At 49.1% G+C, this 25,771-nt stretch overlaps 16 non-coding genes across 16 annotated transcripts; all 16 read right to left on the bottom strand.

Moving 5' to 3' along the window:
- Positions 1-34: 34 nt before the first annotated feature.
- On the bottom strand, positions 35-108 carry Trnaa-agc (transfer RNA alanine (anticodon AGC)). The gene has a single exon. It is a non-coding gene; the product is annotated as a tRNA-Ala (tRNA).
- A 2,868-nt stretch (positions 109-2,976) lies between these two features.
- Positions 2,977-3,050, bottom strand: Trnaa-agc (transfer RNA alanine (anticodon AGC)). Its single transcript has one exon. It is a non-coding gene; the product is annotated as a tRNA-Ala (tRNA).
- Positions 3,051-4,446: 1,396 nt separating this feature from the next.
- On the bottom strand, positions 4,447-4,520 carry Trnav-aac (transfer RNA valine (anticodon AAC)). The gene has a single exon. It is a non-coding gene; the product is annotated as a tRNA-Val (tRNA).
- A 1,397-nt stretch (positions 4,521-5,917) lies between these two features.
- Positions 5,918-5,991, bottom strand: Trnav-aac (transfer RNA valine (anticodon AAC)). The gene has a single exon. It is a non-coding gene; the product is annotated as a tRNA-Val (tRNA).
- Positions 5,992-7,388: 1,397 nt separating this feature from the next.
- On the bottom strand, positions 7,389-7,462 carry Trnaa-agc (transfer RNA alanine (anticodon AGC)). The gene has a single exon. It is a non-coding gene; the product is annotated as a tRNA-Ala (tRNA).
- Positions 7,463-8,848: 1,386 nt separating this feature from the next.
- Positions 8,849-8,922, bottom strand: Trnaa-agc (transfer RNA alanine (anticodon AGC)). The gene has a single exon. It is a non-coding gene; the product is annotated as a tRNA-Ala (tRNA).
- Positions 8,923-10,308: 1,386 nt separating this feature from the next.
- Positions 10,309-10,382, bottom strand: Trnaa-agc (transfer RNA alanine (anticodon AGC)). Its single transcript has one exon. It is a non-coding gene; the product is annotated as a tRNA-Ala (tRNA).
- Positions 10,383-11,779: 1,397 nt separating this feature from the next.
- Trnaa-agc (transfer RNA alanine (anticodon AGC)) lies at positions 11,780-11,853 on the bottom strand. Its single transcript has one exon. It is a non-coding gene; the product is annotated as a tRNA-Ala (tRNA).
- A 1,386-nt stretch (positions 11,854-13,239) lies between these two features.
- On the bottom strand, positions 13,240-13,313 carry Trnaa-agc (transfer RNA alanine (anticodon AGC)). Its single transcript has one exon. It is a non-coding gene; the product is annotated as a tRNA-Ala (tRNA).
- Positions 13,314-14,699: 1,386 nt separating this feature from the next.
- Positions 14,700-14,773, bottom strand: Trnaa-agc (transfer RNA alanine (anticodon AGC)). The gene has a single exon. It is a non-coding gene; the product is annotated as a tRNA-Ala (tRNA).
- Positions 14,774-16,159: 1,386 nt separating this feature from the next.
- Trnaa-agc (transfer RNA alanine (anticodon AGC)) lies at positions 16,160-16,233 on the bottom strand. The gene has a single exon. It is a non-coding gene; the product is annotated as a tRNA-Ala (tRNA).
- Positions 16,234-17,629: 1,396 nt separating this feature from the next.
- Positions 17,630-17,703, bottom strand: Trnaa-agc (transfer RNA alanine (anticodon AGC)). The gene has a single exon. It is a non-coding gene; the product is annotated as a tRNA-Ala (tRNA).
- A 2,846-nt stretch (positions 17,704-20,549) lies between these two features.
- Trnaa-agc (transfer RNA alanine (anticodon AGC)) lies at positions 20,550-20,623 on the bottom strand. The gene has a single exon. It is a non-coding gene; the product is annotated as a tRNA-Ala (tRNA).
- A 1,386-nt stretch (positions 20,624-22,009) lies between these two features.
- Positions 22,010-22,083, bottom strand: Trnaa-agc (transfer RNA alanine (anticodon AGC)). Its single transcript has one exon. It is a non-coding gene; the product is annotated as a tRNA-Ala (tRNA).
- A 1,385-nt stretch (positions 22,084-23,468) lies between these two features.
- On the bottom strand, positions 23,469-23,542 carry Trnaa-agc (transfer RNA alanine (anticodon AGC)). Its single transcript has one exon. It is a non-coding gene; the product is annotated as a tRNA-Ala (tRNA).
- A 1,386-nt stretch (positions 23,543-24,928) lies between these two features.
- Positions 24,929-25,002, bottom strand: Trnaa-agc (transfer RNA alanine (anticodon AGC)). The gene has a single exon. It is a non-coding gene; the product is annotated as a tRNA-Ala (tRNA).
- Positions 25,003-25,771: the final 769 nt, after the last annotated feature.

Raw genomic sequence — 25,771 nt, 5'->3', positions numbered from 1 at the left:
TCGCAAGGTGCGCATGTAGGAGTGTTAAAAATTCTGGAGGCGCTGGGTATCGATCCCAGTACCTCTCGCACGCTAAGCGAGCGCTCTACCATCTGAGCTACGCCCACCCCCCCGATAACTAGTAGTGCTACATACAGTCATATCAACGTCACAGACCCTTGCACTCCCATTATTCCGCAGACAAACACTACTCTCTATGTATCAGTGAGGGTGTCTTTCAGGTTTCGTGCATTCTGTATCGAATCGTAGTTGGCCACAATGAAAGTGGCACGCATAACGTCGAAAATAGAGTTCAGATACCGCTCTGAGTAAGACGAACGTGTTGTCCACCTCTAGACTTCAATGACGTTAAGCCGTGATACCTAAGACAGATCTGCACTCGATGACACCACGATAACAGCCGGTCCCCACACTTACATCTTGCTCTCCTTATGACAGTATACATCATATCAGTCTGTGACGCTGGTTTTGCAACTTCTTGCGTGAGTTTATGTTCGCCGCGACCAACACTTACCATGCACTGACCACAAAACATGGAGGAGCCAGGGCTTGAACCCGAGACCGTTCACACGCTAAGCGAACGATCTGCCAACTGAGCTACAGCTACACACACGACCAAGCCTGGCTATTCTCCATTCTTTGCGACTCTGATGTGCAAGGACACGATGGTTGGTTGGTTTGTAGCGGCGAAGGTACCAGAATACAAAGGCGCGGACACGTTCATATACACAAGAGTTCCAAGTAGTTTCGATGCTCTGGTATTACGAATGCAAATTCCGTCTGTTTTGAACGTCTTAAATTGAAAGGGCGGTCACAAATTGGTCCATTTCACTCCTTGTCGACAATCACACAGCACCTGAGGTAACAAGCACATCTCGAGCCCCATTGTGCTCTCCATTGTTCATGCCAACTCAGTGCCTCGCTCTTTGCTACTGCGTAAAATTCTTGTCGTCCAACTGCAAAACACTTGGACACAATAAGTTTCCGCGTCCCCTTTGCACTAATCGTACTACGAAACGCTCCCCACACTTGGCAATCACCCATGCAGATGACTTTTCCGACTTTACACGACGCTCACGCAACGCACACGCTAGTGACAGCCTTATTTATAGTTCGACGTCGCGCCAAAGCGAATGAGCACATTTCGCCTACGGCTTAGGCCGCTCTTCTAGTGTGGCTGCTCTGTGTCTGCAGGTAGCGAGGGGCTGCAAGCTTCCTGTGTTCGAACCTATATCACCTGTGCTTCCTTGTCAGAGACAGACTATCGCAAAACATACAACTCACTCCATGAATTGATTGCTACGGCATCTGTTATCAGCAGTCACAACCAGCAACACCAGTAGCAGCCGACTGCACGCAAAGAATAGGTACGTGCAGTGGGATTTACGTGAAATCGGCGCAATTGTGGATGCTAATCGTTCGCTTGTATCTGCCTACACACCTCTGCCGGTTGGGAATTATTCCACTTGTATCGCAAGGTGCGCATGTAGGTGTGTTAAAAATTCTGGAGGCGATGGGTATCGATCCCAGTACCTCTCGCACGCTAAGCGAGCGCTCTACCATCTGAGCTACGCCCACCCCCCCGATAACTAGTAGTGCTACATACAGTCATATCATCGTCACAGACCCTTGCACTCCCATTATTCCGCAGACAAACACTACTCTCTATGTATCAGTGAGGGTGTCTTTCAGGTTTCGTGCATTCTGTATCGAATCGTAGTTGGCCACAATGAAAGTGGCACGCATAACGTCGAAAATAGAGTTCAGACACCGCTCTGAGTAAGACGAACGTGTTGTCCACCTCTAGACTTCAATGACGTTAAGCCGCGATACCTAAGACAGATCTGCACTCGATGACACCACGATAACATCCGGTCCCCACACATACACCTTGCTCTCCTTATGACAGTATACATCATATCAGTCTGTGACGCTGGTTTTGCAACTTCTTGCGTGAGTTTATGTTCACCGCGACCAACACTTACCATGCACTGACCACAAAACATGGAGGAGCCAGGGCTTGAACCCGAGACCGTTCACACGCTAAGCGAACGATCTGCCAACTGAGCTACAGCTACACACACGACCAAGCCTGGCTATTCTCCATTCTTTGCGACTCTGATGTGCAAGGACACGATGGTTGGTTGGTTTGTAGCGGCGAAGGTACCAGAATACAAAGGCGCGGACACGTTCATATACACAAGAGTTCCAAGTAGTTTCGATGCTCTGGTATTACGAATGCAAATTCCGTCTGTTTTGAACGTCTTAAATTGAAAGGGCGGTCACAAATTGGTCCATTTCACTCCTTGTCGACAATCACACAGCACCTGAGGTAACAAGCACATCTCGAGCCCCATTGTGCTCTCCATTGTTCATGCCAACTCAGTGACTCGCTCTTTGCTACTGCGTAAAATTCTTGTCGTCCAACTGCAAAACACTTGGACACAATAAGTTTCCGCGTCCCCTTTGCACTAATCGTACTACGAAACGCTCCCCACACTTGGCAATCACCCATGCAGATGACTTTTCCGACTTTACACGACGCTCACGCAACGCACACGCTAGTGACAGCCTTATTTATAGTTCGACGTCGCGCCAAAGCGAATGAGCACATTTCGCCTACGGCTTAGGCCGCTCTTCTAGTGTGGCTGCTCTGTGTCTGCAGGTAGCGAGGGGCTGCAAGCTTCCTGTGTTCGAACCTATATCACCTGTGCTTCCTTGTCAGAGACAGACTATCGCAAAACATACAACTCACTCCATGAATTGATTGCTACGGCATCTGTTATCAGCAGTCACAACCAGCAACACCAGTAGCAGCCGACTGCACGCAAAGAATAGGAACGTGCAGTGGGATTTACGTGAAATCGGCGCAATTGTGGATGCTAATCGTTCGCTTGTATCTGCCTACACACCTCTGCCGGTTGGGAATTATTCCACTTGTATCGCAAGGTGCGCATGTAGGTGTGTTAAAAATTCTGGAGGCGCTGGGTATCGATCCCAGTACCTCTCGCACGCTAAGCGAGCGCTCTACCATCTGAGCTACGCCCACCCCCCGATAACTAGTAGTGCTACATACAGTCATATCATCGTCACAGACCCTTGCACTCCCATTATTCCGCAGACAAACACTACTCTCTATGTATCAGTGAGGGTGTCTTTCAGGTTTCGTGCATTCTGTATCGAATCGTAGTTGGCCACAATGAAAGTGGCACGCATAACGTCGAAAATAGAGTTCAGACACCGCTCTGAGTAAGACGAAAGTGTTGTCCACCTCTAGACTTCAATGACGTTAAGCCGCGATACCTAAGACAGATCTGCACTCGATGACACCACGATAACAGCCGGTCCCCACACTTACATCTTGCTCTCCTTATGACAGTATACATCATATCAGTCTGTGACGCTGGTTTTGCAACTTCTTGCGTGAGTTTATCTTCGCCGCGACCAACACTTACCATGCACTGACCACAAAACATGGAGAAGCCAGGGCTTGAACCCGAGACCGTTCACACGCTAAGCGAACGATCTGCCAACTGAGCTACAGCTACACACACGACCAAGCCTGGCTATTCTCCATTCTTTGCGACTCTGATGTGCAAGGACACGATGGTTGGTTGGTTTGTAGCGGCGAAGGTACCAGAATACAAAGGCGCGGACACGTTCATATACACAAGAGTTCCAAGTAGTTTCGATGCTCTGGTATTACGAATGCAAATTCCGTCTGTTTTGAACGTCTTAAATTGAAAGGGCGGTCACAAATTGGTCCATTTCACTCCTTGTCGACAATCACACAGCACCTGAGGTAACAATCACATCTCGAGCCCCATTGTGCTCTCCATTGTTCATGCCAACTCAGTGCCTCGCTCTTTGCTACTGCGTAAAATTCTTGTCGTCCAACTGCAAAACACTTGGACACAATAAGTTTCCGCGTCCCCTTTGCACTGATCGTACTACGAAACGCTCCCCAAACTTGGCAATCACCCATGCAGATGACTTTTCCGACTTTACACGACGCTCACGCAACGCTCACGCTAGTGACAGCCTTATTTATAGTTCGACGTCGCGCCAAAGCGAATGAGCACATTTCGCCTACGGCTTAGGCCGCTCTTCTAGTGTGGCTGCTCTGTGTCTGCAGGTAGCGAGGGGCTGCAAGCTTCCTGTGTTCGCACCTATATCACCTGTGCTTCCTTGTCAGAGACAGACTATCGCAAAACATACAACTCACTCCATGAATTGATTGCTACGGCATCTGTTATCAGCAGTCACAACCAGCAACACCAGTAGCAGCCGACTGCACGCAAAGAATAGGAACGTGCAGTGGGATTTACGTGAAATCGGCGCAATTGTGGATGCTAATCGTTCGCTTGTATCTGCCTACAGACCTCTGCCGGTTGGGAATTATTCCACTTGTATCGCAAGGTGCGCATGTAGGTGTGTTAAAAATTCTGGAGGCGCTGGGTATCGATCCCAGTACCTCTCGCACGTTAAGCGAGCGCTCTACCATTTGAGCTACGCCCACCCCCCCGATAACTAGTAGTGCTACATACAGTCATATCAACGTCACAGACCCTTGCACTCCCATTATTCCGCAGACAAACACTACTCTCTATGTATCAGTGAGGGTGTCTTTCAGGTTTCGTGCATTCTGTATCGAATCGTAGTTGGCCACAATGAAAGTGGCACGCATAACGTCGAAAATAGAGTTCAGACACCGCTCTGAGTAAGACGAAAGTGTTGTCCACCTCTAGACTTCAATGACGTTAAGCCGCGATACCTAAGACAGATCTGCACTCGATGACACCACGATAACAGCCGGTCCCCACACTTACATCTTGCTCTCCTTATGACAGTATACATCATATCAGTCTGTGACGCTGGTTTTGCAACTTCTTGCGTGAGTTTATGTTCGCCGCGACCAACACTTACCATGCACTGACCACAAAACATGGAGAAGCCAGGGCTTGAACCCGAGACCGTTCACACGCTAAGCGAACGATCTGCCAACTGAGCTACAGCTACACACACGACCAAGCCTGGCTATTCTCCATTCTTTGCGACTCTGATGTGCAAGGACACGATGGTTGGTTGGTTTGTAGCGGCGAAGGTACCAGAATACAAAGGCGCGGACACGTTCATATACACAAGAGTTCCAAGTAGTTTCGATGCTCTGGTATTACGAATGCAAATTCCGTCTGTTTTGAACGTCTTAAATTGAAAGGGCGGTCACAAATTGGTCCATTTCACTCCTTGTCGACAATCACACAGCACCTGAGGTAACAATCACATCTCGAGCCCCATTGTGCTCTCCATTGTTCATGCCAACTCAGTGCCTCGCTCTTTGCTACTGCGTAAAATTCTTGTCGTCCAACTGCAAAACACTTGGACACAATAAGTTTCCGCGTCCCCTTTGCACTGATCGTACTACGAAACGCTCCCCAAACTTGGCAATCACCCATGCAGATGACTTTTCCGACTTTACACGACGCTCACGCAACGCTCACGCTAGTGACAGCCTTATTTATAGTTCGACGTCGCGCCAAAGCGAATGAGCACATTTCGCCTACGGCTTAGGCCGCTCTTCTAGTGTGGCTGCTCTGTGTCTGCAGGTAGCGAGGGGCTGCAAGCTTCCTGTGTTCGCACCTATATCACCTGTGCTTCCTTGTCAGAGACAGACTATCGCAAAACATACAACTCACTCCATGAATTGATTGCTACGGCATCTGTTATCAGCAGTCACAACCAGCAACACCAGTAGCAGCCGACTGCACGCAAAGAATAGGAACGTGCAGTGGGATTTACGTGAAATCGGCGCAATTGTGGATGCTAATCGTTCGCTTGTATCTGCCTACAGACCTCTGCCGGTTGGGAATTATTCCACTTGTATCGCAAGGTGCGCATGTAGGTGTGTTAAAAATTCTGGAGGCGCTGGGTATCGATCCCAGTACCTCTCGCACGTTAAGCGAGCGCTCTACCATTTGAGCTACGCCCACCCCCCCGATAACTAGTAGTGCTACATACAGTCATATCAACGTCACAGACCCTTGCACTCCCATTATTCCGCAGACAAACACTACTCTCTATGTATCAGTGAGGGTGTCTTTCAGGTTTCGTGCATTCTGTATCGAATCGTAGTTGGCCACAATGAAAGTGGCACGCATAACGTCGAAAATAGAGTTCAGACACCGCTCTGAGTAAGACGAAAGTGTTGTCCACCTCTAGACTTCAATGACGTTAAGCCGCGATACCTAAGACAGATCTGCACTCGATGACACCACGATAACAGCCGGTCCCCACACTTACATCTTGCTCTCCTTATGACAGTATACATCATATCAGTCTGTGACGCTGGTTTTGCAACTTCTTGCGTGAGTTTATGTTCGCCGCGACCAACACTTACCATGCACTGACCACAAAACATGGAGAAGCCAGGGCTTCAACCCGAGACCGTTCACACGCTAAGCGAACGATCTGCCAACTGAGCTACAGCTACACACACGACCAAGCCTGGCTATTCTCCATTCTTTGCGACTCTGATGTGCAAGGACACGATGGTTGGTTGGTTTGTAGCGGCGAAGGTACCAGAATACAAAGGCGCGGACACGTTCATATACACAAGAGTTCCAAGTAGTTTCGATGCTCTGGTATTACGAATGCAAATTCCGTCTGTTTTGAACGTCTTAAATTCAAAGGGCGGTCACAAATTGGTCCATTTCACTCCTTGTCGACAATCACACAGCACCTGAGGTAACAAGCACATCTCGAGCCCCATTGTGCTCTCCATTGTTCATGCCAACTCAGTGCCTCGCTCTTTGCTACTGCGTAAAATTCTTGTCGTCCAACTGCAAAACACTTGGACACAATAAGTTTCCGCGTCCCCTTTGCACTGATCGTACTACGAAACGCTCCCCAAACTTGGCAATCACCCATGCAGATGACTTTTCCGACTTTACACGACGCTCACGCAACGCTCACGCTAGTGACAGCCTTATTTATAGTTCGACGTCGCGCCAAAGCGAATGAGCACATTTCGCCTACGGCTTAGGCCGCTCTTCTAGTGTGGCTGCTCTGTGTCTGCAGGTAGCGAGGGGCTGCAAGCTTCCTGTGTTCGCACCTATATCACCTGTGCTTCCTTGTCAGAGACAGACTATCGCAAAACATACAACTCACTCCATGAATTGATTGCTACGGCATCTGTTATCAGCAGTCACAACCAGCAACACCAGTAGCAGCCGACTGCTCGCAAAGAATAGGAACGTGCAGTGGGATTTACGTGAAATCGGCGCAATTGTGGATGCTAATCGTTCGCTTGTATCTGCCTACACACCTCTGCCGGTTGGGAATTATTCCACTTGTATCGCAAGGTGCGAATGTAGGTGTGTTAAAAATTCTGGAGGCGCTGGGTATCGATCCCAGTACCTCTCGCACGCTAAGCGAGCGCTCTACCATTTGAGCTACGCCCACCCCCCCGATAACTAGTAGTGCTACATACAGTCATATCAACGTCACAGACCCTTGCACTCCCATTATTCCGCAGACAAACACTACTCTCTATGTATCAGTGAGGGTGTCTTTCAGGTTTCGTGCATTCTGTATCGAATCGTAGTTGGCCACAATGAAAGTGGCACGCATAACGTCGAAAATAGAGTTCAGACACCGCTCTGAGTAAGACGAAAGTGTTGTCCACCTCTAGACTTCAATGACGTTAAGCCGCGATACCTAAGACAGATCTGCACTCGATGACACCACGATAACAGCCGGTCCCCACACTTACATCTTGCTCTCCTTATGACAGTATACATCATATCAGTCTGTGACGCTGGTTTTGCAACTTCTTGCGTGAGTTTATGTTCGCCGCGACCAACACTTACCATGCACTGACCACAAAACATGGAGAAGCCAGGGCTTGAACCCGAGACCGTTCACACGCTAAGCGAACGATCTGCCAACTGAGCTACAGCTACACACACGACCAAGCCTGGCTATTCTCCATTCTTTGCGACTCTGATGTGCAAGGACACGATGGTTGGTTGGTTTGTAGCGGCGAAGGTACCAGAATACAAAGGCGCGGACACGTTCATATACACAAGAGTTCCAAGTAGTTTCGATGCTCTGGTATTACGAATGCAAATTCCGTCTGTTTTGAACGTCTTAAATTGAAAGGGCGGTCACAAATTGGTCCATTTCACTCCTTGTCGACAATCACACAGCACCTGAGGTAACAAGCACATCTCGAGCCCCATTGTGCTCTCCATTGTTCATGCCAACTCAGTGCCTCGCTCTTTGCTACTGCGTAAAATTCTTGTCGTCCAACTGCAAAACACTTGGACACAATAAGTTTCCGCGTCCCCTTTGCACTAATCGTACTACGAAACGCTCCCCACACTTGGCAATCACCCATGCAGATGACTTTTCCGACTTTACGCAACGCTCACGCTAGTGACAGCCTTATTTATAGTTCGACGTCGCGCCAAAGCGAAAGAGCACATTTCGCCTACGGCTTAGGCCGCTCTTCTAGTGTGGCTGCTCTGTGTCTGCAGGTAGCGAGGGGCTGCAAGCTTCCTGTGTTCGCACCTATATCACCTGTGCTTCCTTGTCAGAGACAGACTATCGCAAAACATACAACTCACTCCATGAATTGATTGCTACGGCATCTGTTATCAGCAGTCACAACCAGCAACACCAGTAGCAGCCGACTGCACGCAAAGAATAGGAACGTGCAGTGGGATTTACGTGAAATCGGCGCAATTGTGGATGCTAATCGTTCGCTTGTATCTGCCTACACACCTCTGCCGGTTGGGAATTATTCCACTTGTATCGCAAGGTGCGCATGTAGGTGTGTTAAAAATTCTGGAGGCGCTGGGTATCGATCCCAGTACCTCTCGCACGCTAAGCGAGCGCTCTACCATCTGAGCTACGCCCACCCCCCCGATAACTAGTAGTGCTACATACAGTCATATCAACGTCACAGACCCTTGCACTCCCATTATTCCGCAGACAAACACTACTCTCTATGTATCAGTGAGGGTGTCTTTCAGGTTTCGTGCATTCTGTATCGAATCGTAGTTGGCCACAATGAAAGTGGCACGCATAACGTCGAAAATAGAGTTCAGACACCGCTCTGAGTAAGACGAACGTGTTGTCCACCTCTAGACTTCAATGACGTTAAGCCGTGATACCTAAGACAGATCTGCACTCGATGACACCACGATAACAGCCGGTCCCCACACTTACATCTTGCTCTCCTTATGACAGTATACATCATATCAGTCTGTGACGCTGGTTTTGCAACTTCTTGCGTGCGTTTATGTTCGCCGCGACCAACACTTACCATGCACTGACCACAATACATGGAGGAGCCGGGGCTTGAACCCGAGACCGTTCACACGCTAAGCGAACGATCTGCCAACTGAGCTACAGCTACACACACGACCAAGCCTGGCTATTCTCCATTCTTTGCGACTCTGATGTGCACGGACACGATGGTTGGTTGGTTTGTAGCGGCGAAGGTACCAGAATTCAAAGGCGCGGACACGTTCATATACACAAGAGTTCCAAGTAGTTTCGATGCTCTGGTATTACGAATGCAAATTCCGTCTGTTTTGAACGTCTTAAATTGAAAGGGCGGTCACAAATTGGTCCATTTCACTCCTTGTCGACAATCACACAGCACCTGAGGTAACAAGCACATCTCGAGCCCCATTGTGCTCTCCATTGTTCATGCCAACTCAGTGCCTCACTCTTTGCTACTGCGTAAAATTCTTGTCGTCCAACTGCAAAACACTTGGACACAATAAGTTTCCGCGTCCCCTTTGCACTAATCGTACTACGAAACGCTCCCCACACTTGGCAATCACCCATGCAGATGACTTTTCCGACTTTACGCAACGCTCACGCTAGTGACAGCCTTATTTATAGTTCGACGTCGCGCCAAAGCGAAAGAGCACATTTCGCCTACGGCTTAGGCCGCTCTTCTAGTGTGGCTGCTCTGTGTCTGCAGGTAGCGAGGGGCTGCAAGCTTCCTGTGTTCGCACCTATATCACCTGTGCTTCCTTGTCAGAGACAGACTATCGCAAAACATACAACTCACTCCATGAATTGATTGCTACGGCATCTGTTATCAGCAGTCACAACCAGCAACACCAGTAGCAGCCGACTGCACGCAAAGAATAGGAACGTGCAGTGGGATTTACGTGAAATCGGCGCAATTGTGGATGCTAATCGTTCGCTTGTATCTGCCTACACACCTCTGCCGGTTGGGAATTATTCCACTTGTATCGCAAGGTGCGCATGTAGGTGTGTTAAAAATTCTGGAGGCGCTGGGTATCGATCCCAGTACCTCTCGCACGCTAAGCGAGCGCTCTACCATCTGAGCTACGCCCACCCTCCCGATAACAAGTAGTGCTACATACAGTCATATCAACGTCACAGACCCTTGCACTCCCATTATTCCGCAGACAAACACTACTCTCTATGTATCAGTGAGGGTGTCTTTCAGGTTTCGTGCATTCTGTATCGAATCGTAGTTGGCCACAATGAAAGTGGCACGCATAACGTCGAAAATAGAGTTCAGACACCGCTCTGAGTAAGACGAACGTGTTGTCCACCTCTAGACTTCAATGACGTTAAGCCGTGATACCTAAGACAGATCTGCACTCGATGACACCACGATAACAGCCGGTCCCCACACTTACATCTTGCTCTCCTTATGACAGTATACATCATATCAGTCTGTGACGCTGGTTTTGCAACTTCTTGCGTGCGTTTATGTTCGCCGCGACCAACACTTACCATGCACTGACCACAAAACATGGAGGAGCCGGGGCTTGAACCCGAAACCGTTCACACGCTAAGCGAACGATCTGCCAACTCAGCTACAGCTGCACACACGACCAAGCCTGGTTATTCTCCATTCTTTGCGATTCTGATGTGCACGGACACGATGGTTGGTTGGTTTGTAGCGGCGAAGGTACCAGAATTCAAAGGCGCGGACACGTTCATATACACAAGAGTTAGAAGTAGTTTCGATGCTCTGGTATTACGAATGCAAATTCCGTCTGTTTTGAACGTCTTAAATTGAAAGGGCGGTCACAAATTGGTCCATTTCACTCCTTGTCGACAATCACACAGCACCTGAGGTAACAAGCACATCTCGAGCCCCATTGTGCTCTCCATTGTTCATGCCAACTCAGTGCCTCGCTCTTTGCTACTGCGTAAAATTCTTGTCGTCCAACTGCAAAACACTTGGACACAATAAGTTTCCGCGTCCCCTTTGCACTGATCGTACTACGAAACGCTCCCCAAACTTGGCAATCACCCATGCAGATGACTTTTCCGACTTTACACGACGCTCACGCAACGCTCACGCTAGTGACAGCCTTATTTATAGTTCGACGTCGCGCCAAAGCGAATGAGCACATTTCGCCTACGGCTTAGGCCGCTCTTCTAGTGTGGCTGCTCTGTGTCTGCAGGTAGCGAGGGGCTGCAAGCTTCCTGTGTTCGCACCTATATCACCTGTGCTTCCTTGTCAGAGACAGACTATCGCAAAACATACAACTCACTCCATGAATTGATTGCTACGGCATCTGTTATCAGCAGTCACAACCAGCAACACCAGTAGCAGCCGACTGCTCGCAAAGAATAGGAACGTGCAGTGGGATTTACGTGAAATCGGCGCAATTGTGGATGCTAATCGTTCGCTTGTATCTGCCTACACACCTCTGCCGGTTGGGAATTATTCCACTTGTATCGCAAGGTGCGAATGTAGGTGTGTTAAAAATTCTGGAGGCGCTGGGTATCGATCCCAGTACCTCTCGCACGCTAAGCGAGCGCTCTACCATTTGAGCTACGCCCACCCCCCCGATAACTAGTAGTGCTACATACAGTCATATCAACGTCACAGACCCTTGCACTCCCATTATTCCGCAGACAAACACTACTCTCTATGTATCAGTGAGGGTGTCTTTCAGGTTTCGTGCATTCTGTATCGAATCGTAGTTGGCCACAATGAAAGTGGCACGCATAACGTCGAAAATAGAGTTCAGACACCGCTCTGAGTAAGACGAAAGTGTTGTCCACCTCTAGACTTCAATGACGTTAAGCCGCGATACCTAAGACAGATCTGCACTCGATGACACCACGATAACAGCCGGTCCCCACACTTACATCTTGCTCTCCTTATGACAGTATACATCATATCAGTCTGTGACGCTGGTTTTGCAACTTCTTGCGTGAGTTTATGTTCGCCGCGACCAACACTTACCATGCACTGACCACAAAACATGGAGAAGCCAGGGCTTGAACCCGAGACCGTTCACACGCTAAGCGAACGATCTGCCAACTGAGCTACAGCTACACACACGACCAAGCCTGGCTATTCTCCATTCTTTGCGACTCTGATGTGCACGGACACGATGGTTGGTTGGTTTGTAGCGGCGAAGGTACCAGAATACAAAGGCGCGGACACGTTCATATACACAAGAGTTCCAAGTAGTTTCGATGCTCTGGTATTACGAATGCAAATTCCGTCTGTTTTGAACGTCTTAAATTGAAAGGGCGGTCACAAATTGGTCCATTTCACTCCTTGTCGACAATCACACAGCACCTGAGGTAACAAGCACATCTCGAGCCCCATTGTGCTCTCCATTGTTCATGCCAACTCAGTGCCTCGCTCTTTGCTACTGCGTAAAATTCTTGTCGTCCAACTGCAAAACACTTGGACACAATAAGTTTCCGCGTCCCCTTTGCACTGATCGTACTACGAAACGCTCCCCAAACTTGGCAATCACCCATGCAGATGACTTTTCCGACTTTACACGACGCTCACGCTAGTGACAGCCTTATTTATAGTTCGACGTCGCGCCAAAGCGAATGAGCACATTTCGCCTACGGCTTAGGCCGCTCTTCTAGTGTGGCTGCTCTGTGTCTGCAGGTAGCGAGGGGCTGCAAGCTTCCTGTGTTCGCACCTATATCACCTGTGCTTCCTTGTCAGAGACAGACTATCGCAAAACATACAACTCACTCCATGAATTGATTGCTACGGCATCTGTTATCAGCAGTCACAACCAGCAACACCAGTAGCAGCCGACTGCTCGCAAAGAATAGGAACGTGCAGTGGGATTTACGTGAAATCGGCGCAATTGTGGATGCTAATCGTTCGCTTGTATCTGCCTACACACCTCTGCCGGTTGGGAATTATTCCACTTGTATCGCAAGGTGCGAATGTAGGTGTGTTAAAAATTCTGGAGGCGCTGGGTATCGATCCCAGTACCTCTCGCACGCTAAGCGAGCGCTCTACCATTTGAGCTACGCCCACCCCCCCGATAACTAGTAGTGCTACATACAGTCATATCAACGTCACAGACCCTTGCACTCCCATTATTCCGCAGACAAACACTACTCTCTATGTATCAGTGAGGGTGTCTTTCAGGTTTCGTGCATTCTGTATCGAATCGTAGTTGGCCACAATGAAAGTGGCACGCATAACGTCGAAAATAGAGTTCAGACACCGCTCTGAGTAAGACGAAAGTGTTGTCCACCTCTAGACTTCAATGACGTTAAGCCGCGATACCTAAGACAGATCTGCACTCGATGACACCACGATAACAGCCGGTCCCCACACTTACATCTTGCTCTCCTTATGACAGTATACATCATATCAGTCTGTGACGCTGGTTTTGCAACTTCTTGCGTGAGTTTATGTTCGCCGCGACCAACACTTACCATGCACTGACCACAAAACATGGAGAAGCCAGGGCTTGAACCCGAGACCGTTCACACGCTAAGCGAACGATCTGCCAACTGAGCTACAGCTACACACACGACCAAGCCTGGCTATTCTCCATTCTTTGCGACTCTGATGTGCAAGGACACGATGGTTGGTTGGTTTGTAGCGGCGAAGGTACCAGAATACAAAGGCGCGGACACGTTCATATACACAAGAGTTCCAAGTAGTTTCGATGCTCTGGTATTACGAATGCAAATTCCGTCTGTTTTGAACGTCTTAAATTGAAAGGGCGGTCACAAATTGGTCCATTTCACTCCTTGTCGACAATCACACAGCACCTGAGGTAACAAGCACATCTCGAGCCCCATTGTGCTCTCCATTGTTCATGCCAACTCAGTGCCTCGCTCTTTGCTACTGCGTAAAATTCTTGTCGTCCAACTGCAAAACACTTGGACACAATAAGTTTCCGCGTCCCCTTTGCACTGATCGTACTACGAAACGCTCCCCAAACTTGGCAATCACCCATGCAGATGACTTTTCCGCCTTTACACGACGCTCACGCTAGTGACAGCCTTATTTATAGTTCGACGTCGCGCCAAAGCGAATGAGCACATTTCGCCTACGGCTTAGGCCGCTCTTCTAGTGTGGCTGCTCTGTGTCTGCAGGTAGCGAGGGGCTGCAAGCTTCCTGTGTTCGCACCTATATCACCTGTGCTTCCTTGTCAGAGACAGACTATCGCAAAACATACAACTCACTCCATGAATTGATTGCTACGGCATCTGTTATCAGCAGTCACAACCAGCAACACCAGTAGCAGCCGACTGCACGCAAAGAATAGGAACGTGCAGTGGGATTTACGTGAAATCGGCGCAATTGTGGATGCTAATCGTTCGCTTGTATCTGCCTACACACCTCTGCCGGTTGGGAATTATTCCACTTGTATCGCAAGGTGCGCATGTAGGTGTGTTAAAAATTCTGGAGGCGCTGGGTATCGATCCCAGTACCTCTCGCACGCTAAGCGAGCGCTCTACCATCTGAGCTACGCCCACCCCCCCGATAACTAGTAGTGCTACATACAGTCATATCAACGTCACAGACCCTTGCACTCCCATTATTCCGCAGACAAACACTACTCTCTATGTATCAGTGAGGGTGTCTTTCAGGTTTCGTGCATTCTGTATCGAATCGTAGTTGGCCACAATGAAAGTGGCACGCATAACGTCGAAAATAGAGTTCAGACACCGCTCTGAGTAAGACGAACGTGTTGTCCACCTCTAGACTTCAATGACGTTAAGCCGTGATACCTAAGACAGATCTGCACTCGATGACACCACGATAACAGCCGGTCCCCACACTTACATCTTGCTCTCCTTATGACAGTATACATCATATCAGTCTGTGACGCTGGTTTTGCAACTTCTTGCGTGCGTTTATGTTCGCCGCGACCAACACTTACCATGCACTGACCACAAAACATGGAGGAGCCGGGGCTTGAACCCGAGACCGTTCACACGCTAAGCGAACGATCTGCCAACTCAGCTACAGCTGCACACACGACCAAGCCTGGCTATTCTCCATTCTTTGCGATTCTGATGTGCACGGACACGATGGTTGGTTGGTTTGTAGCGGCGAAGGTACCAGAATTCAAAGGCGCGGACACGTTCATATACACAAGAGTTAGAAGTAGTTTCGATGCTCTGGTATTACGAATGCAAATTCCGTCTGTTTTGAACGTCTTAAATTGAAAGGGCGGTCACAAATTGGTCCATTTCACTCCTTGTCCACAATCACACAGCACCTGAGGTAACAAGCACATCTCGAGCCCCATTGTGCTCTCCATTGTTCATGCCAACTCAGTGCCTCGCTCTTTGCTACTGCGTAAAATTCTTGTCGTCCAACTGCAAAACACTTGGACACAATAAGTTTCCGCGTCCCCTTTGCACTAATCGTACTACGAAACGGTCCCCACACTTGGCAATCACCCATGCAGATGACTTTTCCGACTTTACGCAACGCTCACGCTAGTGACAGCCTTATTTATAGTTCGACGTCGCGCCAAAGTGAAAGAGCACATTACGCCTACGGCTTAGGCCGCTCTTCTAGTGTGGCTGCTCTGTGTCTGCAGGTAGCGAGGGGCTGCAAGCTTCCTGTGTTCGCACCTATATCACCTGTGCTTCCTTGTCAGAGACAGACTATCACAAAACATACAACTCACTCCATGAATTGATTGCTACGGCATCTGTTATCAGCAGTCACAACCAGCAACACCAGTAGCAGCCGACTGCACGCAAAGAATAGGAACGTGCAGTGGGATTTACGTGAAATCGGCGCAATTGTGGATGCTAATCGTTCGCTTGTATCTGCCTACACACCTCTGCCGGTTGGGAATTATTCCACTTGTATCGCAAGGTGCGCATGTAGGTGTGTTAAAAATTCTGGAGGCGCTGGGTATCGATCCCAGTACCTCTCGCACGCTAAGCGAGCGCTCTACCATCTGAGCTACGCCCACCCCCCCCCCCCCCCCCGATAACTAGTAGTGCTACATACAGTCATATCAACGTCACAGACCCTTGCACTCCCATTATTCCGCAGACAAACACTACTCTCTATGTATCAGTGAGGGTGTCTTTCAGGTTTCGTGCATTCTGTATCGAATCGTAGTTGGCCACAATGAAAGTGGCACGCATAACGTCGAAAATAGAGTTCAGACACCGCTCTGAGTAAGACGAACGTGTTGTCCACCTCTAGTCTTCAATGACGTTAAGCCGTGATACCTAAGACAGATCTGCACTCGATGACACCACGATAACAGCCGGTCCCCACACTTACATCTTGCACTCCTTATGACAGTATACATCATATCAGTCTGTGACGCTGGTTTTGCAACTTCTTGCGTGCGTTTATGTTCCCCGCGACCAACACTTACCATGCACTGACCACAAAACGTGGAGGAGCCGGGGCTTGAACCCGAGACCGTTCACACGCTAAGCGAACGATCTGCCAACTCAGCTACAGCTGCACACACGACCAAACCTGGCTATTCTCCATTCTTTGCGATTCTGATGTGCACGGACACGATGGTTGGTTGGTTTGTAGCGGCGAAGGTACCAGAATTCAAAGGCGCGGACACGTTCATATACACAAGAGTTCCAAGTAGTTTCGATGCTCTGGTATTACGAATGCAAATTCCGTCTGTTTTGAACGTATTAAATTGAAAGGGCGGTCACAAATTGGTCCATTTCACTCCTTGTCCACAATCACACAGCACCTGAGGTAACAAGCACATCTCGAGCCCCATTGTGCTCTCCATTGTTCATGCCAACTCAGTGCCTCGCTCTTTGCTACTGCGTAAAATTCTTGTCGTCCAACTGCAAAACACTTGGACACAATAAGTTTCCGCGTCCCCTTTGCACTAATCGTACTACGAAACGCTCCCCACACTTGGCAATCACCCATGCAGATGACTTTTCCGACTTTACGCAACGCTCACGCTAGTGACAGCCTTATTTATAGTTCGACGTCGCGCCAAAGCGAAAGAGCACATTTCGCCTACGGCTTAGGCCGCTCTTCTAGTGTGGCTGCTCTGTGTGTGCAGGTAGCGAGGGGCTGCAAGCTTCCTGTGTTCGCACCTATATCACCTGTGCTTCCTTGTCAGAGACAGACTATCACAAAACATACAACTCACTCCATGAATTGATTGCTACGGCATCTGTTATCAGCAGTCACAACCAGCAACACCAGTAGCAGCCGACTGCACGCAAAGAATAGGAACGTGCAGTGGGATTTACGTGAAATCGGCGCAATTGTGGATGCTAATCGTTCGCTTGTATCTGCCTACACACCTCTGCCGGTTGGGAATTATTCCACTTGTATCGCAAGGTGCGCATGTAGGTGTGTTAAAAGTTCTGGAGGCGCTGGGTATCGATCCCAGTACCTCTCGCACGCTAAGCGAGCGCTCTACCATCTGAGCTACGCCCACCCCCCCGATTACTAGTAGTGCTACATACAGTCATATCAACGTCACAGACCCTTGCACTCCCATTATTCCGCAGACAAACACTACTCTCTATGTATCAGTGAGGGTGTCTTTCAGGTTTCGTGCATTCTGTATCGAATCGTAGTTGGCCACAATGAAAGTGGCACGCATAACGTCGAAAATAGAGTTCAGACACCGCTCTGAGTAAGACGAACGTGTTGTCCACCTCTAGACTTCAATGACGTTAAGCCGTGATACCTAAGACAGATCTGCACTCGATGACACCACGATAACAGCCGGTCCCCACACTTACATCTTGCTCTCCTTATGACAGTATACATCATATCAGTCTGTGACGGTGGTTTTGCAACTTCTTGCGTGCGTTTATGTTCGCCGCGACCAACACTTACCATGCACTGACCACAAAACATGGAGGAGCCGGGGCTTGAACCCGAGACCGTTCACACGCTAAGCGAACGATCTGCCAACTGAGCTACAGCTACACACACGACCAAGCCTGGCTATTCTCCATTCTTTGCGATTCTGATGTGCACGGACACGATGGTTGGTTGGTTTGTAGCGGCGAAGGTACCAGAATACAAAGGCGCGGACACGTTCATATACACAAGAGTTCCAAGTAGTTTCGATGCTCTGGTATTACGAATGCAAATTCCGTCTGTTTTGAACGTCTTAAATTGAAAGGGCGGTCACAAATTGGTCCATTTCACTCCTTGTCGAAAATCACACAGCACCTGAGGTAACAAGCACATCTCGAGCCCCATTGTGCTCTCCATTGTTCATGCCAACTCAGTGCCTCGCTCTTTGCTACTGTGTAAAACTCTAGTCGTCCAACTGCAAAACACTGGGACACAACAAGTTTCCGCGTCCCCTTTGCACTGATCGTACTACGAAACGCTCCCCAAATTTGGCAATCACCCATGCAGATGACTTTTCCGACTTTACACGACGCTCACGCTAGTGACAGCCTTATTTATAGTTCGACGTCGCGCCAAAGCGAATGAGCACATTTCGCCTACGGCTTAGGCCGCTCTTCTAGTGTGGCTGCTCTGTGTCTGCAGGTAGCGAGGGGCTGCAAGCTTCCTGTGTTCGCACCTATATCACCTGTGCTTCCTTGTCAGAGACAGACTATCGCAAAACATACAACTCACTCCATGAATTGATTGCTACGGCATCTGTAATCAGCAGTCACAACCAGCAACACCAGTAGCAGCCGACTGCACGCAAAGAATAGGAACGTGCAGTGGGATTTACGTGAAATCGGCGCAATTGTGGATGCTAATCGTTCGCTTGTATCTGCCTACACACCTCTGCCGGTTGGGAATTATTCCACTTGTATCGCAAGGTGCGAATGTAGGTGTGTTAAAAATTCTGGAGGCGCAGGGTATCGATCCCAGTACCTCCCGCACGCTAAGCGAGCGCTCTACCATTTGAGCTACGCCCACCCCCCCGATAACTAGTAGTGCTACATACAGTCATATCAACGTCACAGACCCTTGCACTCCCATTATTCCGCAGACAAACACTACTCTCTATGTATCAGTGAGGGTGTCTTTCAGGTTTCGTGCATTCTGTATCGAATCGTAGTTGGCCACAATGAAAGTGGCACGCATAACGTCGAAAATAGAGTTCAGACACCGCTCTGAGTAAGACGAACGTGTTGTCCACCTCTAGACTTCAATGACGTTAAGCCGTGATACCTAAGACAGATCTGCACTCGATGACACCACGATAACAGCCGGTCCCCACACTTACATCTTGCTCTCCTTATGACAGTATACATCATATCAGTCTGTGACGGTGGTTTTGCAACTTCTTGCGTGCGTTTATGTTCGCCGCGACCAACACTTACCATGCACTGACCACAATACATGGAGGAGCCTGGGCTTGAACCCGAGACCGTTCACACGCTAAGCGAACGATCTGCCAACTGAGCTACAGCTACACACACGACCAAGCCTGGCTATTCTCCATTCTTTGCGACTCTGATGTGCACGGACACGCTGGTTGGTTGGTATGTAGCGGCGAAGGTACCAGAATTCAAAGGCGCGGACACGTTCATATACACAAGAGTTCCAAGTAGTTTCGATGCTCTGGTATTACGAATGCAAATTCCGTCTGTTTTGAACGTCTTAAATTGAAAGGGCGGTCACAAATTGGTCCATTTCACTCCTTGTCGACAATCACACAGCACCTGAGGTAACAAGCACATCTCGAGCCCCATTGTGCTCTCCATTGTTCATGCCAACTCAGTGCCTCACTCTTTGCTACTGCGTAAAATTCTTGTCGTCCAACTGCAAAACACTTGGACACAATAAGTTTCCGCGTCCCCTTTGCACTAATCGTACTACGAAACGCTCCCCACACTTGGCAATCACCCATGCAGATGACTTTTCCGACTTTACGCAACGCTCACGCTAGTGACAGCCTTATTTATAGTTCGACGTCGCGCCAAAGCGAAAGAGCACATTTCGCCTACGGCTTAGGCCGCTCTTCTAGTGTGGCTGCTCTGTGTCTGCAGGTAGCGAGGGGCTGCAAGCTTCCTGTGTTCGCACCTATATCACCTGTGCTTCCTTGTCAGAGACAGACTATCGCAAAACATACAACTCACTCCATGAATTGATTGCTACGGCATCTGTTATCAGCAGTCACAACCAGCAACACCAGTAGCAGCCGACTGCACGCAAAGAATAGGAACGTGCAGTGGGATTTACGTGAAATCGGCGCAATTGTGGATGCTAATCGTTCGCTTGTATCTGCCTACACACCTCTGCCGGTTGGGAATTATTCCACTTGTATCGCAAGGTGCGCATGTAGGTGTGTTAAAAATTCTGGAGGCGCTGGGTATCGATCCCAGTACCTCTCGCACGCTAAGCGAGCGCTCTACCATCTGAGCTACGCCCACCCCCCCGATAACTAGTAGTGCTACATACAGTCATATCAACATCACAGACCCTTGCACTCCCATTATTCCGCAGACAAACACTACTCTCTATGTATCAGTGAGGGTGTCTTTCAGGTTTCGTGCATTCTGTATCGAATCGTAGTTGGCCACAATGAAAGTGGCACGCATAACGTCGAAAATAGAGTTCAGACACCGCTCTGAGTAAGACGAACGTGTTGTCCACCTCTAGACTTCAATGACGTTAAGCCGTGATACCTAAGACAGATCTGCACTCGATGACACCACGATAACAGCCGGTCCCCACACTTACATCTTGCTCTCCTTATGACAGTATACATCATATCAGTCTGTGACGCTGGTTTTGCAACTTCTTGCGTGCGTTTATGTTCGCCGCGACCAACACTTACCATGCACTGACCACAAAACATGGAGGAGCCGGGGCTTGAACCCGAGACCGTTCACACGCTAAGCGAACGATCTGCCAACTCAACTACAGCTGCACACACGACCAAGCCTGGCTATTCTCCATTCTTTGCGATTCTGATGTGCACGGACACGATGGTTGGTTGGTTTGTAGCGGCGAAGGTACCAGAATTCAAAGGCGCGGACACGTTCATATACACAAGAGTTCCAAGTAGTTTCGATGCTCTGGTATTACGAATGCAAATTCCGTCTGTTTTGAACGTCTTAAATTGAAAGGGCGGTCACAAATTGGTCCATTTCACTCCTTGTCGACAATCACACAGCACCTGAGGTAACAAGCACATCTCGAGCCCCATTGTGCTCTCCATTGTTCATGCCAACTCAGTGCCTCGCTCTTTGCTACTGCGTAAAATTCTTGTCGTCCAACTGCAAAACACTTGGACACAATAAGTTTCCGCGTCCCCTTTGCACTAATCGTACTACGAAACGCTCCCCACACTTGGCAATCACCCATGCAGATGACTTTTCCGACTTTACGCAACGCTCACGCTAGTGACAGCCTTATTTATAGTTCGACGTTGCGCCAAAGCGAAAGAGCACATTTCGCCTACGGCTTAGGCCGCTCTTCTAGTGTGGCTGCTCTGTGTGTGCAGGTAGCGAGGGGCTGCAAGCTTCCTGTGTTCGCACCTATATCACCTGTGCTTCCTTGTCAGAGACAGACTATCGCAAAACATACAACTCACTCCATGAATTGATTGCTACGGCATCTGTTATCAGCAGTCACAACCAGCAACACCAGTAGCAGCCGACTGCACGCAAAGAATAGGAACGTGCAGTGGGATTTACGTGAAATCGGCGCAATTGTGGATGCTAATCGTTCGCTTGTATCTGCCTACACACCTCTGCCGGTTGGGAATTATTCCACTTGTATCGCAAGGTGGGCATGTAGGTGTGTTAAAAATTCTGGAGGCGCTGGGTATCGATCCCAGTACCTCTCGCACGCTAAGCGAGCGCTCTACCATCTGAGCTACGCCCACCCCCCCGATAACTAGTAGTGCTACATACAGTCATATCAACGTCACAGACCCTTGCACTCCCATTATTCCGCAGACAAACACTACTCTCTATGTATCAGTGTGGGTGTCTTTCAGGTTTCGTGCATTCTGTATCGAATCGTAGTTGGCCACAATGAAAGTGGCACGCATAACGTCGAAAATAGAGTTCAGACACCGCTCTGAGTAAGACGAACGTGTTGTCCACCTCTAGACTTCAATGACGTTAAGCCGTGATACCTAAGACAGATCTGCACTCGATGACACCACGATAACAGCCGGTCCCCACACTTACATCTTGCTCTCCTTATGACAGTATACATCATATCAGTCTGTGACGCTGGTTTTGCAACTTCTTGCGTGCGTTTATGTTCGCCGCGACCAACTCTTACCATGCACTGACCACAAAACTTGGAAGAGCCGGGGCTTGAACCCGAGACCGTTCACACGCTAAGCGAACGATCTGCCAACTGAGCTACAGCTACACACACGACCAAGCCTGGCTATTCTCCATTCTTTGCGATTCTGATGTGCACGGACACGATGGTTGGTTGGTTTGTAGCGGCGAAGGTACCAGAATACAAAGGCGCGGACACGTTCATATACACAAGAGTTCCAAGTAGTTTCGATGCTCTGGTATTACGAATGCAAATTCCGTCTGTTTTGAACGTCTTAAATTGAAAGGGCGGTCACAAATTGGTCCATTTCACTCCTTGTCCACAATCACACAGCACCTGAGGTAACAAGCACATCTCGAGCCCCATTGTGCTCTCCATTGTTCATGCCAACTCAGTGCCTCGCTCTTTGCTACTGTGTAAAACTCTTGTCGTCCAACTGCAAATACTGGGACACAACAAGTTTCCGCGTCCCCTTTGCACTGATCGTACTACGAAACGCTCCCCAAACTTGGCAATCACCCATGCAGATGACTTTTCCGACTTTACACGACGCTCACGCTAGTGACAGCCTTATTTATAGTTCGACGTCGCGCCAAAGCGAATGAGCACATTTCGCCTACGGCTTAGGCCGCTCTTCTAGTGTGGCTGCTCTGTGTCTGCAGGTAGCGAGGGGCTGCAAGCTTCCTGTGTTCGCACCTATATCACCTGTGCTTCCTTGTCAGAGACAGACTATCGCAAAACATACAACTCACTCCATGAATTGATTGCTACGGCATCTGTTATCAGCAGTCACAACCAGCAACACCAGTATCAGCCGACTGCACGCAAAGAATAGGAACGTGCAGTGGAATTTACGTGAAATCGGCGCAATTGTGGATGCTAATCGTTCGCTTGTATCTGCCTACACACCTCTGCCGGTTGGGAATTATTCCACTTGTATCGCAAGGTGCGCATGTAGGTGTGTTAAAAGTTCTGGAGGCGCTGGGTATCGATCCCAGTACCTCTCGCACGCTAAGCGAGCGCTCTACCATCTGAGCTACGCCCACCCCCCCGATAACTAGTAGTGCTACATACAGTCATATCAACGTCACAGACCCTTGCACTCCCATTATTCCGCAGACAAACACTACTCTCTATGTATCAGTGAGGGTGTCTTTCAGGTTTCGTGCATTCTGTATCGAATCGTAGTTGGCCACAATGAAAGTGGCACGCATAACGTCGAAAATAGAGCTCAGACACCGCTCTGAGTAAGACGAACGTGTTGTCCACCTCTAGACTTCAATGACGTTAAGCCGTGATACCTAAGACAGATCTGCACTCGATGACACCACGATAACAGCCGGTCCCCACACTTACATCTTGCTCTCCTTATGACAGTATAAATCATATCAGTCTGTGACGCTGGTTTTGCAACTTCTTGCGTGCGTTTATGTTCGCCGCGACCAACACTTACCATGCACTGACCACAATACATGGAGGAGCCGGGGCTTGAACCCGAGACCGTTCACACGCTAAGCGAACGATCTGCCACCTGAGCTACAGCTACACACACGACCAAGCCTGGCTATTCTCCATTCTTTGCGACTCTGATGTGCACGGACACGATGGTTGGTTGGTTTGTAGCGGCGAAGGTACCAGAATTCAAAGGCGCGGACACGTTCATATACACAAGAGTTCCAAGTAGTTTCGATGCTCTGGTATTACGAATGCAAATTCCGTCTGTTTTGAACGTCTTAAATTGAAAGGGCGGTCACAAATTGGTCCATTTCACTCCTTGTCGACAATCACACAGCACCTGAGGTAACAAGCACATCTCGAGCCCCATTGTGCTCTCCATTGTTCATGCCAACTCAGTGCCTCGCTCTTTGCTACTGCGTAAAATTCTTGTCGTCCAACTGCAAAACACTTGGACACAATAAGTTTCCGCGTCCCCTTTGCACTAATCGTACTACGAAACGCTCCCCACACTTGGCAATCACCCATGCAGATGACTTTTCCGACTTTACGCAACGCTCACGCTAGTGACAGCCTTATTTATAGTTCGACGTTGCGCCAAAGCGAAAGAGCACATTTCGCCTACGGCTTAGGCCGCTCTTCTAGTGTGGCTGCTCTGTGTGTGCAGGTAGCGAGGGGCTGCAAGCTTCCTGTGTTCGCACCTATATCACCTGTGCTTCCTTGTCAGAGACAGACTATCGCAAAACATACAACTCACTCCATGAATTGATTGCTACGGCATCTGTTATCAGCAGTCACAACCAGCAACACCAGTAGCAGCCGACTGCACGCAAAGAATAGGAACGTGCAGTGGGATTTACGTGAAATCGGCGCAATTGTGGATGCTAATCGTTCGCTTGTATCTGCCTACACACCTCTGCCGGTTGGGAATTATTCCACTTGTATCGCAAGGTGCGCATGTAGGTGTGTTAAAAGTTCTGGAGGCGCTGGGTATCGATCCCAGTACCTCTCGCACGCTAAGCGAGCGCTCTACCATCTGAGCTACGCCCACCCCCCCGATAACTAGTAGTGCTACATACAGTCATATCAACGTCACAGACCCTTGCACTCCCATTATTCCGCAGACAAACACTACTCTCTATGTATCAGTGAGGGTGTCTTTCAGGTTTCGTGCATTCTGTATCGAATCGTAGTTGGCCACAATGAAAGTGGCACGCATAACGTCGAAAATAGAGCTCAGACACCGCTCTGAGTAAGACGAACGTGTTGTCCACCTCTAGACTTCAATGACGTTAAGCCGTGATACCTAAGACAGATCTGCACTCGATGACACCACGATAACAGCCGGTCCCCACACTTACATCTTGCTCTCCTTATGACAGTATAAATCATATCAGTCTGTGACGCTGGTTTTGCAACTTCTTGCGTGCGTTTATGTTCGCCGCGACCAACACTTACCATGCACTGACCACAATACATGGAGGAGCCGGGGCTTGAACCCGAGACCGTTCACACGCTAAGCGAACGATCTGCCACCTGAGCTACAGCTACACACACGACCAAGCCTGGCTATTCTCCATTCTTTGCGACTCTGATGTGCACGGACACGATGGTTGGTTGGTTTGTAGCGGCGAAGGTACCAGAATTCAAAGGCGCGGACACGTTCATATACACAAGAGTTCCAAGTAGTTTCGATGCTCTGGTATTACGAATGCAAATTCCGTCTGTTTTGAACGTCTTAAATTGAAAGGGCGGTCACAAATTGGTCCATTTCACTCCTTGTCGACAATCACACAGCACCTGAGGTAACAAGCACATCTC

This window comes from Schistocerca gregaria, chromosome 3 (genome assembly GCF_023897955.1).
Source record: "Schistocerca gregaria isolate iqSchGreg1 chromosome 3, iqSchGreg1.2, whole genome shotgun sequence".
Taxonomy (NCBI): Eukaryota; Metazoa; Arthropoda; class Insecta; order Orthoptera; family Acrididae; genus Schistocerca; species Schistocerca gregaria.
This window is presented reverse-complemented; position numbering and strand designations above follow the sequence as displayed.